At 36.6% G+C, this 13,189-nt stretch overlaps 1 protein-coding gene and 1 non-coding gene across 14 annotated transcripts in view; one reads left to right on the forward strand and one right to left on the reverse strand.

Moving 5' to 3' along the window:
• LOC120430453 (serine/threonine-protein kinase mig-15) overlaps nt 1–13,189 on the reverse strand; it is a 128,553-nt gene that overhangs the window by 50,884 nt on the left and 64,480 nt on the right. The window lies entirely within an intron of this gene.
• On the forward strand, nt 3,731–3,803 carry Trnav-aac (transfer RNA valine (anticodon AAC)). Its single transcript has one exon. It is a non-coding gene; the product is annotated as a tRNA-Val (tRNA).

Raw genomic sequence — 13,189 nt, forward strand, 5'->3', positions numbered from 1 at the left:
GTTTTCGTTGTCTGTCCCATAAACTAAGCTAAAATGATTTAGAATTTTAAACCCAAGGTGGCGGCCAAAATGGCGGTGATGCAATATTAAAAAAATGCCTTTGATTTTTTAATAGGCAATCAACAACTCAAATTTGAGTAAAATGGGGTCGTAGAACTCAAATTTTACGTTTAAAAAAAATAAAAAAATACGAAAACAAAATTTTTTTGTTCGTGATTCGATTATCTGAAGTCCTATACAAACTTTTGGATAATCGAACTTCGGATAATCGAGTCTGTATTTGATAGCCATTTTGGCCGCCAAATTGGATTTAAAAATTGTAAATCATTTTAGAGTAGTTTTTGGGTCATCCTTGAGCTAATAAATAAGACAACGAATAACTTTCTGCAAAGAATTGAAATTAAGGAGCTAGGGGAGCTGGGGGTAAGACGGCCAGGCGGGGTAAGACGGCCACCCCACTGTATTAATAAGTATACTAATGAATATTACTAAAATGTTCAGCAATACTGTTCCTCATGCTAAATAATGCATATGGAGTCACCTTTGCCAGAAATATTGTTTGAAATAGTATAAAAATAGCTCAAAATAAACAAATAATTTTTGAACTTGAAACTTAGGCATTTTTGTTAAATAACAATATGTTTTTCTGTCTTCAAATTTTTTTTCATGTTAATATGAAGTTTTCCCTAGATTATGTCCCTCGAAAAAGTTCAAAAAATGCGATGAACTGTTTACAAAAAATGTTTAAAAAAATTATTTATTTGGGGGCAAGACGGCCACCTCTTCCGGGGGTAAGACGGCCACCCGTAATTTGAAGATTTTATTTGATATAGGTTATATTTTTGACGGTTTTTGATTATTAAGACATATTTGTAGATAAAGGAAAAGCATTTTCAATAAAACTATCCATTTTTAATCAAAATGCTGTTAACTACCGTTTCGACAACATTCTTTACTGTGATATAGCAAAACTCATTAAATAGTCAAACTTTTCATTAAAATCGCTAATTAAATATTGTTTACATAATTTTTATTTACTTATTCTAATCGAAATACACAAACTATTTTTTTGTATCAAATTGTGTTTGTTTTGTAGTAAAAATTCATAGTTTTTCATAAAATGTGGTCGCAATTATATGAAATTCACTGAGCCAAAATATTAATTTTTTTAAACAGCATTTTTCTTCACATTTGAAACCTGATTTTTTTCAACCAAAATAGTTATGATGTTCAGAGAAGTCTGTTGAACCAACCATGTAGGTGTTTGGGTGGATTTAGCAAAGTTATTAAGTTAATTTATAGCATTGGCCGTCTTACCCCACATGGGTGGCCGTCTTACCCCGCGTATTTCATATATATACGATTTCGATTATTTTTTAAAAATTACTGAAAAGTATTGAAAATTGGTTTTTAGACCAACTAATTTATGTCATTTCTATAATGGACTAGTAGTAGAACAATATGTACGTAATTTGAGATCAAAATAATCTGTTGTGCAAATTTTATTAGACTTCTCCCTTAGGGTGGCCGTCTTACCCCCATCTCCCCTACATACATGTGAATCGCTAACTTTTCACATGAGCTTTCAATCAAAAATTTCCTTTGAGGATATTTAAATAAGCAGATTTGATAGAATCTGACTGAAAAATGACCATGTGAAGGTTACTGATTACGATTTCGATTTTTTTAATCAACTTTTTTTCACTAAAACTCAATTTCCCAAAATAAATATTTTTTGATTTTCGAGATTTTTTGATATGTTTTAGGGGACAAAAATCCGCAACTTTTGAGCCATAGAGAAACATGGTCAAAAAATCTGCCGCCGAGTTATAATTTTTTGAAAAAAACGGTTATTTTTTGGAAAAAATCGAAGTTTCATGCAAAAACAAGTTTGACATTATTTTTTAATGCAAAATTGAATTTCCAATCGAAAAGTACTGTACAGATTATTTGATAAAGGGCTCCATTTTCAAGATATAGCCACCGAAAGTTTGATTTTAGCGAAATATTTGCAGTTTTTCAATTTTTAAAAAAAGTGACCATAAGTGACCATTTCTAAAAATATTTTTTTGAGAAGTTCAGAAAATTTGCTATAAAATTGTCTAAGAGACATTGAAGATTGGACCTCGGGTTGCTGAGATAGAGCCGCTTTAAGAAAAAGAAACACGAAAATTGAAGTTTTCTTAATCTCACCAAAATAACCCACCATTTTCTAATGACGATATCTCAGCAACTAATGGTCCGATTATCAATGTTAATGCATGAAACATTCGAGAAATTTCCCGATCCTTTCGAAAAAAATATTTTGAAAATTTTTAAATCAAGACTAACATTTTAAAAGGGCCAAACATTAAATGCTAGTCCTGATTTAAAAATTTTCAAAATATTTTTTGACCTTTTAAAAAAATGTGAAAGGGCATATCCGATCTTTTGATACCCATACATCCAGGTTTTCTATAAAACCCACGTTTTTAAATACTTTAGCAAAAACGTTGGTATGGTTTCGTTTGAGCAACCTGCCAAAAATGTATGGAATTTCGTAATTTTTGTTCTCGTGGATCAAACTTACTTTTTGCCCAGGTATTTAAAAACGTAGGTTTTAAAGAAAACCTAGATGTTTGGGTATCAAAAGATCGGAAATTTTATGCCCTTTCCGATGCCACATAGGTTGACTTGTGAAACGTGGACCGGTTCGGATGCCGGCGGATTTTCCGACGACGTAATTCCGGGCTGGTACGAAATTCCAACGAAAAATCTATTCTATCGATACAAATACCCCTAAAACGGTGTTATACCCACTCAAAAATGTTAATTTAGCAATTCTATGGTAATATATTGACATTTAGTTGAATTAAAAGTTTGCAAAATTAAGTTTAGATAAGTTTTATATAGAAATTCCAGAGTTATATAAACTTTTACACTAAGTAGTTAGTAAACTTTATATTCAATTCAAACTATTTTTTTAATCAGTTAAGGATTTGGTGTTGGGAGACTGGATTTATGGTGATTTGTCAACAAATAACATTATTTATGTTTATTTTTCGAAAGGTGTACAAACTTTTTTTGCACCTTTTTTATTTTCGTAATAGTATTTGTTATTTAACATTTTATAGAAATCATCTTTTCATTAGCGAGCAAAATGTTTGGCATGAGTTTCTGAACAAAACGTAGTACTAGGTTCCTGTCAAACTTTAAATTTTTTACATGTTTCATCACAAAATGTGCACAGTACCCAAGGGGTGTAAACACTTTTTTTTCATACTGTATATCGAGATCGTACAGAGAAACAAAAAAAAAACATTTTTAAAGCAAACTTATCCTGTCGAGACAATAATTTACTAACTTCTCAATTCCTAAAATCCACCTCGACACCCATCAATCATTCAAGTGCAGTGCCCAGCTGGTCACAGAAGAGAGGGACGACAAAGTTCACTCAAATTCGCTACGCTATCGCCGACCTGGCGTGGCTTAGTAGACAGCAATAAAATCGCGGTCACTTTCGGACAACTTTACCCCTTTCTCGGCGTTTCCCTCAACTCAACGATACCCCTTCTTCAGTGGGGTGTGGCACCGCTTGAGAGAAGGCAGTAAAAAAAACAAACATGAAAACATGACTCTTTAGACGACCGTTTCGCTCTCGTCAAAAACAAGTGTGGCGTCGCCTGGTCCAAAAATAGACCGCTGACCGCTAGCAATATCTTGCACCAAGAGCACCCGTTTTTCAGTGCAAGTTTCCGTGGTGTAGTGGTTATCACATCCGCCTAACACGCGGAAGGCCCCCGGTTCGATCCCGGGCGGAAACAGAAATTCTTTTTGGTTTTTGCAACAGTAAAACTGTGACTGGCTGACAGTTTGGATCAAAAGTGCTGCTGTCGATTTATTCGTCTAGACGGACTCCAAGCAGAATGCAACAAGGACATTCACAGCGAGGCAACTTTGTCCTGCGAGAGCCCGACCCAAACTATTTTCAATGTTTTCGCCGTATTCGCAAGTGTAGTATGCCTTTTTGGAGGGGGATAGAATAGTTTTAAAAATGTAAACCTTATTTGGAACTTATGTCTGGCATGGGAGTAGGGGGATTCTGCTGTTGTTGCCAAATGTACGGAAGTGTTTGCTAACGAATGGGTGACATAGAAAGAAAGGGGAGGCTTCCACACCGCACAGAATATAAGAAATTCATGGCGGTCTCAGGGCAATGGTTTTCGGTGTGGGGTTTCCTTTTTGGCTTGCGGCTGCATGAAACGATTCTTGCCAATGGGTTGCGGTATAACTCTTCCATGATTGATGGAAAGTGTTTAATGATAAACCTAGTAGACACATATTTTACGTGATTGCTTAATAGTTATGTTTACAACTGTTACTATTTCTAGCAAAACTGATTGAACCAAGAAGATTCTCAGTATATGTTAGAGCAATTCTTTCCGAAATATAAGTTTAACATTTGTTATTTGGATAAAACTTTGCGGGGCTTTTCCCTATGACCAAAGCCTTGAAAGACTTCTTATCGATTTGGTGCCTTCAGCAAAGTTGTAAGTGGAGGACAATTCTTACAAAAATAAACACTCTAATAAATTACTCATTTTTTCTAATTAATTTTTCACAAAGACTTTAAACAAAACCTTGTCAAAAGACTTCTCATCGATTCCTTCAACACAGTGTAAGTCAATTCTAAAACAAATAAACACCTTATTTTATTTTTATTTAATTCTTTGATTTTGCTAAATTTGAAAAAAAAAACTATTTTTTTTCTCTCTATTAAATGCACCGAGTTCAATTTTGTCATTAAGGACAATCCTCCGCCAACTCACACAGCAGTTGCCCCGACCCCTCTTTGATTTGCGTGAAACTTTGTCCTAAGGGGTAACTTTTGTCCCTGATCACGAATCCGAATCCGTTTTTTGATACCTCGTGACGGAGGGGCGGTACGACCCCTTCCATTTTTGAACATGCGAAAAAAGAGGTGTTTTTAAATAATTTGCAGCCTGAAACGGTGATGAGATACAATTTTGGTGTCAAAGGGACTTTTATGCCCGATTTGATGGCGTACTCAGAATTCCGGAAAAACGTATTTTCATAAAAAAACACTAAAAAAGTTTTAAAAACTCTACCATTTTCCGTTACTTGACTGTAAAATTTTTTGGAACATGTCATTTCATGAAAAATTTAATGTACTTCTCGAAATCTACATTGACCAACAAGGGTATTTTTTTCATTTAGAACAACATTTTTCATTTTAAAATTTCGTGTTTTTTCTAACTTTGCAGGGTTATTTTTTATAGTGTAGCAATGTTCTACAATGTTGTAGAGCAGACAATTACAAAAATTTTGATATATAAACATAAGTGGTTTGCTTATAAACATCAGGAGTTATCGCGATTTTACGAAAAAAATTTTTGTCTGCTCTACAACTTTGTAGAACATTGTTACACTCTAAAAAATAACCCTTGCCGGGTTAGAAAAAACACGAAATTTTAAAATGAACATTTTTGTTCTAAATGAAAAAAATGACCCTTCTGTAGATTCGAAAAGTACATTAAATTTCCCATAAAATGTCATGTTCCAAAATGTTTTACATTCAAGTAACGGATAATGGCAGAGTTTCTAAAACTTGTTTAGTGTTTTTTTTTTTATTGAAAAACACCTCTTTAAGCATGTTCAAAAATGGGAGGGGTCGTACCGTCACGAGGTATCAAAAACGGACCTCGGATTCGTGAGCAGGGAAAAAAATTACCCCTTAGGACAAAGTTTCACGCAAATCGAAGAGGGCTCGGGGCAACTTTTCCCGATTTCGTGTGAGTTTGTAGAGAATTACCCTTCTGCGACCCCATTTTAGTCAAAAATAAATAGTCGAATGCTTATAATACTTTTTTGAAATTCCGTCGTGAAACTACTTAGGCGTCATCCATAAAGTATGTCACGCAAAAATCGGCCAAAATTAACCCCCCCTCCCCCCTATGTCACACTTTGTCACACAAATTTGAACCCCCCCCCCTCAAAAAGTACGTCACATTTTGCCAAACCCCCCCCCTTGTTTTCGATGGGATTTTTTTTATAGTTTTTATGTCTTTAAACTCTCATAATTTTGCCAATTTTAATATGAAAAAAAAATTGTCTAATTATTCATTTTTTAGAATAAACATTACGAAACAAAAAACAGTTTTGTATCTTTTAAAAATTATAAGACCTGGTATAACATTCAAGTATTAAAAAATCTTGAAAACTGTTTTTCACAGCTTTGTATCTAATAAGTTCAAACCATTTATAGCAGTTTTCTTATGAACACCCTGCTTTCAAAGCATTTATTTTTATCAAGAAGAATTTTCAAAATATTGAAGTTCCAGCTGCAAAAAAATGTGACAATATAATATTATAATGTGTTACCGTCATCAGGGGTGACATTGGGTCTGGGGGTGAGTTTTGGGTCATACAAAAATGCAGAAATTTGTATGACCCAATCTCACCCCCCAGACCCAATGTCACCCCTGATGACGGTTCTTCTAAATAATAGTAAGCAAACAATTTTAGAAACGAGGATTTAATTTAATTGTGTACATTTCGAATTAATATTATGCAATCATAAAAAACAACCTAGCGTGACGTCACAGTCTCGCAAACCCCCCCTCCCCCCTTGGTCACATCTTGTCACACCTACGGTAACCCCCCCTCCCCCCCTAAGAGCGTACGTACTTTATGGATGACGCCTTACTTTTCCTGTCATTCTTGAACGATGAAAAAGCCTACTAACAAAATCGAATTGTTTCGAAATAAATGAAAGGTTGAACTTTTCAGCCCTTGTTTCGAAAAGTAACACTTTTCAACTTTTTTTTTATTTGAACGCCTAAATGAAAAAAAATTAACATTTGACCTATAATTACACTAAAAGAGTGTTATTCGGAATAACAAAACATGTTGTATGGAACTCGTTGCAAAACTTGTTTTTTTCAACACTCGTCGTATTTATCCAACTCGGCAAACCTCGTTGGATATATGTAAGACTCTTGCTGAAAAAATACTTCTTTTTGCAACTTGTTGCATAAACTACTAATTCAACATTTCGTCGCTAACATTTCAATAAGCGCCATAAACATAGGCTTTGCGTGAGACATAACGCATATTGAAATGTGCCAGTTTTAAAGGTCATACTAGAGTTCGGCAGTCAAAAATAAGACAACTTGGTGAGTCGATCATCCGAAGTGAAATTTTTCCAAGGCCTTCTGATAATCGAATCTGGACTGCAATTATCTTTAACTAAAAGAGACTGAGACTAGAGACTGACATGGCGTGCGCCGTTAGTGACCGGAATATGAGACTTTTTACTGTGTTTCGCAAATTGATTGATACCAATCGCGCAATCTTCAATCTACACAAACGTCCCCGCAGGGCTTGCCAATTTATCCGCACCGCAAACGGAACGTGTTAAGCTTTTGAATGAATTATAACTTCCGGCCCATCTGCTCGATGCGTAGGCGTGCCTAGTGCGTGTAGGACCAATTAAAAATCCAATTAATAACGCTCACTGGTGAAGAACTACCGGGGGGTGCGGTGCGTCCCGCGGGAACTCCGAGGTGTTCCACGGTGGCAAAGCTTCCGGTGTGCGTAACGCCCGCGTCGTCATCGTTATTTTTAGAGTTGGGCTTGCGGTTCGGCAACAAAACCGTGACTTCGGGTAAGCTTGGTCCAATCAATCAGCTGCGATGCTGATTTCTCACGCTGCCCACGTGGTCACGCTCTCGCGGGGATCGTGTGTGATGTACAGAACTGCGCAGTTGGACGAAAACTCAAAACCTGACTCCGAACACTTGGCCACACTATCTGCACTGATTAGCAGAACGTGGAGTTGCAGGTTCGACCGGCGTGGGCTGATCCACGACCACGTCTCGGCAAGGTTACGCGAGAAGTTGGGACGTGGGCGAATGCTGCCATAACTGGGTTGCCCACACAAAACGCGTCGTCGTGGGTCGGGGACATTCCGGGCGGCGCTACGTTAGTATCCTTCGGCGGCGCTGGATTAAAAGTATCGAACCACGAAGACGGTGTCGTCTTGCGCGTCGGCGGGATTTATGGCTATCTTGGGGTGATTACTTTGGGGTGGTTTCTAAATTCTGACCGTGACGGTCGTGATGGGACAACTAGGTTCTTTAATATATTGCTTGAAGAAGATATTATCAAAACTCTCGCCGAGTTCTTCATATAGTAACGCAAGATTTTATGTAACTCAACTTGACACAAAGGAGATCTAATCAGTCTGATTGCCTCGCACGGTGCAGTTATTTGCATAAGGTCCTTGAATGTTTATGTTTTCCCTCCAGTTCCACCCAGAGTTATTTCTAGAGCGACCATGCAACGCGCGTAGGTTGACGCGCTGGAATCCCACCGAACAACTTCCTGCAAATTGAGCAAACTGGGCTAACGCCGAGATGCTGACGATGCCGATGGGGAAGAAGAGTTGCATTCCCACTTTGCAGCAATTTGTAGTTCTCGACAATTGGCGTTCCCTCCGGCAGCTGAGCTAAGTTGAATATTTGCGGTTGATTTCCGCGAGCAAACTCTAAATCAAATTACCGAGCACTCACGGTTTATCTTTGCTGTGCGGGATTCGCGCTGGGTTACGGCAACTTTAGAGACATTTTGTGTGATGAACTTTGTCGGCGTGCAACCGCGTATGAACAGGACAGAAACAAAGATTTGCATTTTAGAATGTTTGAGACAATTTCAAAGAGCTTTTAACTTACAAGTATCTTTACCAAATATGATAAGTTTCAATTGCCAACATACCTGAAAAGAAAAGAAAACAGAAATTAGTTATTGAACGCACTGTTATTTGAATGGCAACCCTGTCATGAATAGTTACAAGGAAAGTTACAAGTTGTTTTACACGTGATCATCTTCTAGAGCATTGGTAAGGGAAATATACCCATTTTAAGCCTAATAAGCGGTCGAGTTTGAATGATGCTGGATAATCTGGAGTATTCCTTGAATTTTAAAAAGAATCTAAAAAAATCATCATATTGATTATTCGGCGGAATATCTTTTTCAATACTACACTAGCAAGTGTAACGGCACACGTCGAAATATGTCCTGTCACATTTTGTAGATGAGCAATGTTTGTAAACAATGTGAAATAAATATTTTTAAGTGGCGCTGACAAGGAAATTCACAAAAAACCATCAGCAGATTGATTTTTTTGGAGAAGTTCGGGAGCGATTTTCTTCTCCGTGATTTGCCTCCTCTCTCTTTCGCGGGTGAAGAAAGTTCGCAAGCGAAATTGATTTTTTTGCGATTATTCCATCCCTGCCCAAATGTATTCTAATCAGACGAGAATGCAATGGGCCACGCCCATTTTTCTATTTTCAGCTTAGTTCTTTTTTTCTTAGAGCGCTCTTTTGGGTCTGCTTAGTGCTGCCAATTGTGATGAAATTTTAAGCGAACACTCAAGAATTTACTTTTAAAGTAGCTAAGTAAATTTCCTGGCATCACTGGCTCACTCCAATAGGCGCTGCTGGTGGTGTTGGTGACCACCCTGTGTTCTTTATTTGCCTTCGCTTCTCGCTCGGTTTGCTTCAGCCTTCGATTGGAATGGGTCGTCAAAAGACTTGGCGCGTTTGTTTTTTTGATGGCGCTTGCTAATTATTTACATGTTTCGGGATTATTTTTCAAGTGAGTGACTAACTAATGTGCAAAAGAACATGTTGCCGGTAGTTGGAAGCAATTTTATATCTTAAGCGCTTTGAAATCGTTAGCGCAAGTGAAAAGATATTGATGGCGACTTTCTTTAAGCAGTTAACCTCTCATCTTGCGTGTGGATGTGTGTGCCAACAAAATGATGAGAAATGGTCTCGCAAAATAGAAATTATGATCAAAAGTGAATTAAATTTGATCTTTTTGGTCAGTAAGTGGCATCCATTTGCGTGCTTACTCGAGGCGGAGCTGTTGCTGGTCAGTTTATAGCCTAAATAGTATTTTTGGTGCTTTAATCGAGCATCAAACTCTCCATATGACGAAGATAGGTGTTTGATTGAATTCAACTCAATGCTTTTTTATCAGGCAGGACAAATGCTCTTAGAGTTCACTGTCCACTGACTAATTGAGTTAATTTCTATCGCCAAAGTCATTGTCTTTGCTTTTCCAAATTACCGGACAGGCCATCAACCTTCAACGCGTGGATTTTCCCAACAGTTTTCCGTCCTTTGTTACCGCATTTTCACCCGGAAAAGCGTAAGTGTGCGGTCAGGGCACACTGAAAAGGAAAGTTCTTTCTTTGGTACGAAAACAAAAACAAAGCAAAAAAAACCTACGAAAGGCCGTAAACATCTTAATCTGGCTTCATTTCCTAGGAAAAAAAAAGTGAGTGCGTTTGACCCATGGCAGTCGGTTGAAAGTGTCGAGAGAGAGATGACAAAGTCTTTGGAGGAGCAAAAGTGGTATACCTAATAGTGGAAGAACGCAACTGGTGGTGGAAGCAAGGAGAAAGGAGACCGGAAAGTGACTATAAATAAGAGTGTATAATACGACGAGCTTGTGTGACTAGCTATATAGCACGGGACTCTCGCATACCGGCCATGCTTGGTTTATGAGATAATTTCCGAGGACTGAGGTCGAGGATGGGAAATGCAAATGACACTACTGACAGAAGAATGAGTAACGAGCGTGTGGTTGGGAAATTCAGAAAAAAATTGTGAATGGGAAAGGTTGAAGATGCACCTTTTTAACTTTTCTGTGAGTAGCGAAGATTTACCGTTCGATAGATCTGCTGTAAGAATGCGTAGTTTCGCGAGGAAAAGAGACGAAAATTTACAACTTTGAGTTATCTAAATCTGATTCATTTCCAAAAAATTCAGCATGTTACCAAAGAAAGAAAAGTCAAACTAAGCTCTTGTCTCGTTGAAGAGCAACGTAGGTCAAGTTTCATTTTGCAAATTCCTCTTTAGGCTTCGAACAATAGGCTTAGCTGGTCCAACTATCAGCGGATTACCCTAATTACTAATCGCACTCCCCCCCATCAGCGAAAAGCCTCTCCTCCCACGATTGTCTCACGTCTCCGCACTATATTTGCAGAGAAGAGATATTCCGACATTAGGAATGTGGAAATCCGCGCGCGCGCTCGGTAATTGCATCAACTAGAAAGAGAGTCTCTAAAATCTTGCGACGGGGGGTACGTCTCGAAACGCAAAGTGCACCCCTCGAAGACGACGACGACGACGATTTGATTTGAGCTCTGGGAAACAGCCGTTTCTCCATCAACTTTTCCATTGTTCAGCTAGTTGTTTTAATCATTTGGCGAGGAGATTTCCCAAACTTGCCCCCTGAAACGGTGCGTCTGTATGGTGTCTGTCTATATCAGTGTTTCTCAACCTTTTTCGTTTCATGCCCCCCTTGGCTAATTTTCATGAACTCCATTCCCCCCTTAAATTTGGAACAAATTTCATAATTTAAGATTAAATTGTTATCATAAGACTGAAGTTCCAATAAAAAAAAATCATGCAAAACATATAAATATGCAGTTTGTGAAATAAACTTCACAATGTAGTCCAAAATTAATAAAAATTTCATTCAGAGAGATTTTTTCACATATAGTTAAAATAATCTGGATGTGAAAGAAACGTTTGAAAAGTTTATAAAAAAAAGTATAATTTGAGCAAACTTAAATTAACTGGTTATATTTATGATTTTGAAAAAATATTCCAATTTTAAGCGATAAGTGCAGTTCAGTTATCTTCAACATTTGTATATTTTTCATAAACCAACTGTTCCTGATTGAACTTTTTGATTAAGATGCAAATGCTTCCTTGAAAAAAATCCGACTTTGTTTTCGTGTATGAATCTATACATAACTGACAATAATCATAATACTTTTAAAAAAAAAAGATCACAAAAAATGTAAAATGTACTGTTCAAAATGCAATGCAAAAACTTTCAGAATTTCTAAATTAACAATCTTTTAGAAATAGAACAAAAACATGAAAAAATGTGTTTACAAATATTTCTGTATGTTTTTTTTTTTAATTTTTCTTACTCTTGCTAGTGCCTTAGTTAAAGAAATAATTGTTCCAAAATGGATAATGATGCAACACACAGCTGAAAGGAACTCTGTTATGCACTTCAAAATAACTCATTGTATCTTGATTATTCACCAAGAAAACCGAATTGAATTGAATTGAATGTGTAAACACTATTCTATTTTGTAAAAACCCAAAGGACTTTTATTTTAAAAGTTCTAATATTCTTTCCAATTCGATAGATTGGTTGAATGTTCTAGACATGGATTATTTTTGCAAGCTCGTTGTTAAAAGGCATTACATTTCTATTGCATCCCCATTCCCCCCCAAGAATGGCCAAATTCCCCCCCAGGGGGGAATTCCTCACCGGTTGAGAAACACTGGTCTATATAATCAAGTGTTGATGTTGGTTTATGTTTTGCGCGGATTGGGCGAAGACAAACAGCCAGAACTAAACTTTGCAAAAGTTTTGGGCGCCGTCACATAATTAACAGACTGGTTGAAATGACTGAGTAGCAACGAAGAATGAAGAAACAACATAAACTTTGAAAATATTTAAAGCGGGGCATGTTGAAAGATTTTGTGTAAACAAGGTATTATTTCCATGGAATATGCTTAAATGTACATCATTCATTTAACATAATCACATTAATTGAGACAAAATACATCGAAATATGTAATATTCAATCATGAAAATTTCAATTATTAAAAAAATGGCTATTCTAGTTAATTTTACTAAACTGTAAAAAAAATCAACCTCTCAGTATTATGATAAATTTTTCACGCAAAAAGAAACTGATTAATATTAACTGTTTCAAAATGTGATTGCCTACAAAGTAAAAAAAAGTTGTAATATTATGGTGAACGGTAACAGATTTTATGTAAAAAAGTTTGTAATTTTACATGAGAAACTGGTAACTATTCATCAGTTTCTTTTGAATTTCACATAATTTAAGGTAATACAGTCCAGACTCGATTATTCGAATGCCTCGGAAAAATTTCCCTTCGGATAATCGAATCAGTAAAAAAAAAGTGTTTTGCTGTCCTATTTTTGATTGTCGAGCTTAAGTATGACCCGTAAACTACCAAGATATGAAGATTAGATAAGGCAAGGCGGGATTTCCCAGCTGTCAAAATAGTTAGCACGAAACCCGGATTTCATATGGAGATTTTCAGGGTAGGGTTGTTAAGCA

Source organism: Culex pipiens, chromosome 3 (genome assembly GCF_016801865.2).
Source record: "Culex pipiens pallens isolate TS chromosome 3, TS_CPP_V2, whole genome shotgun sequence".
NCBI classification, from domain to species: Eukaryota; Metazoa; Arthropoda; class Insecta; order Diptera; family Culicidae; genus Culex; species Culex pipiens.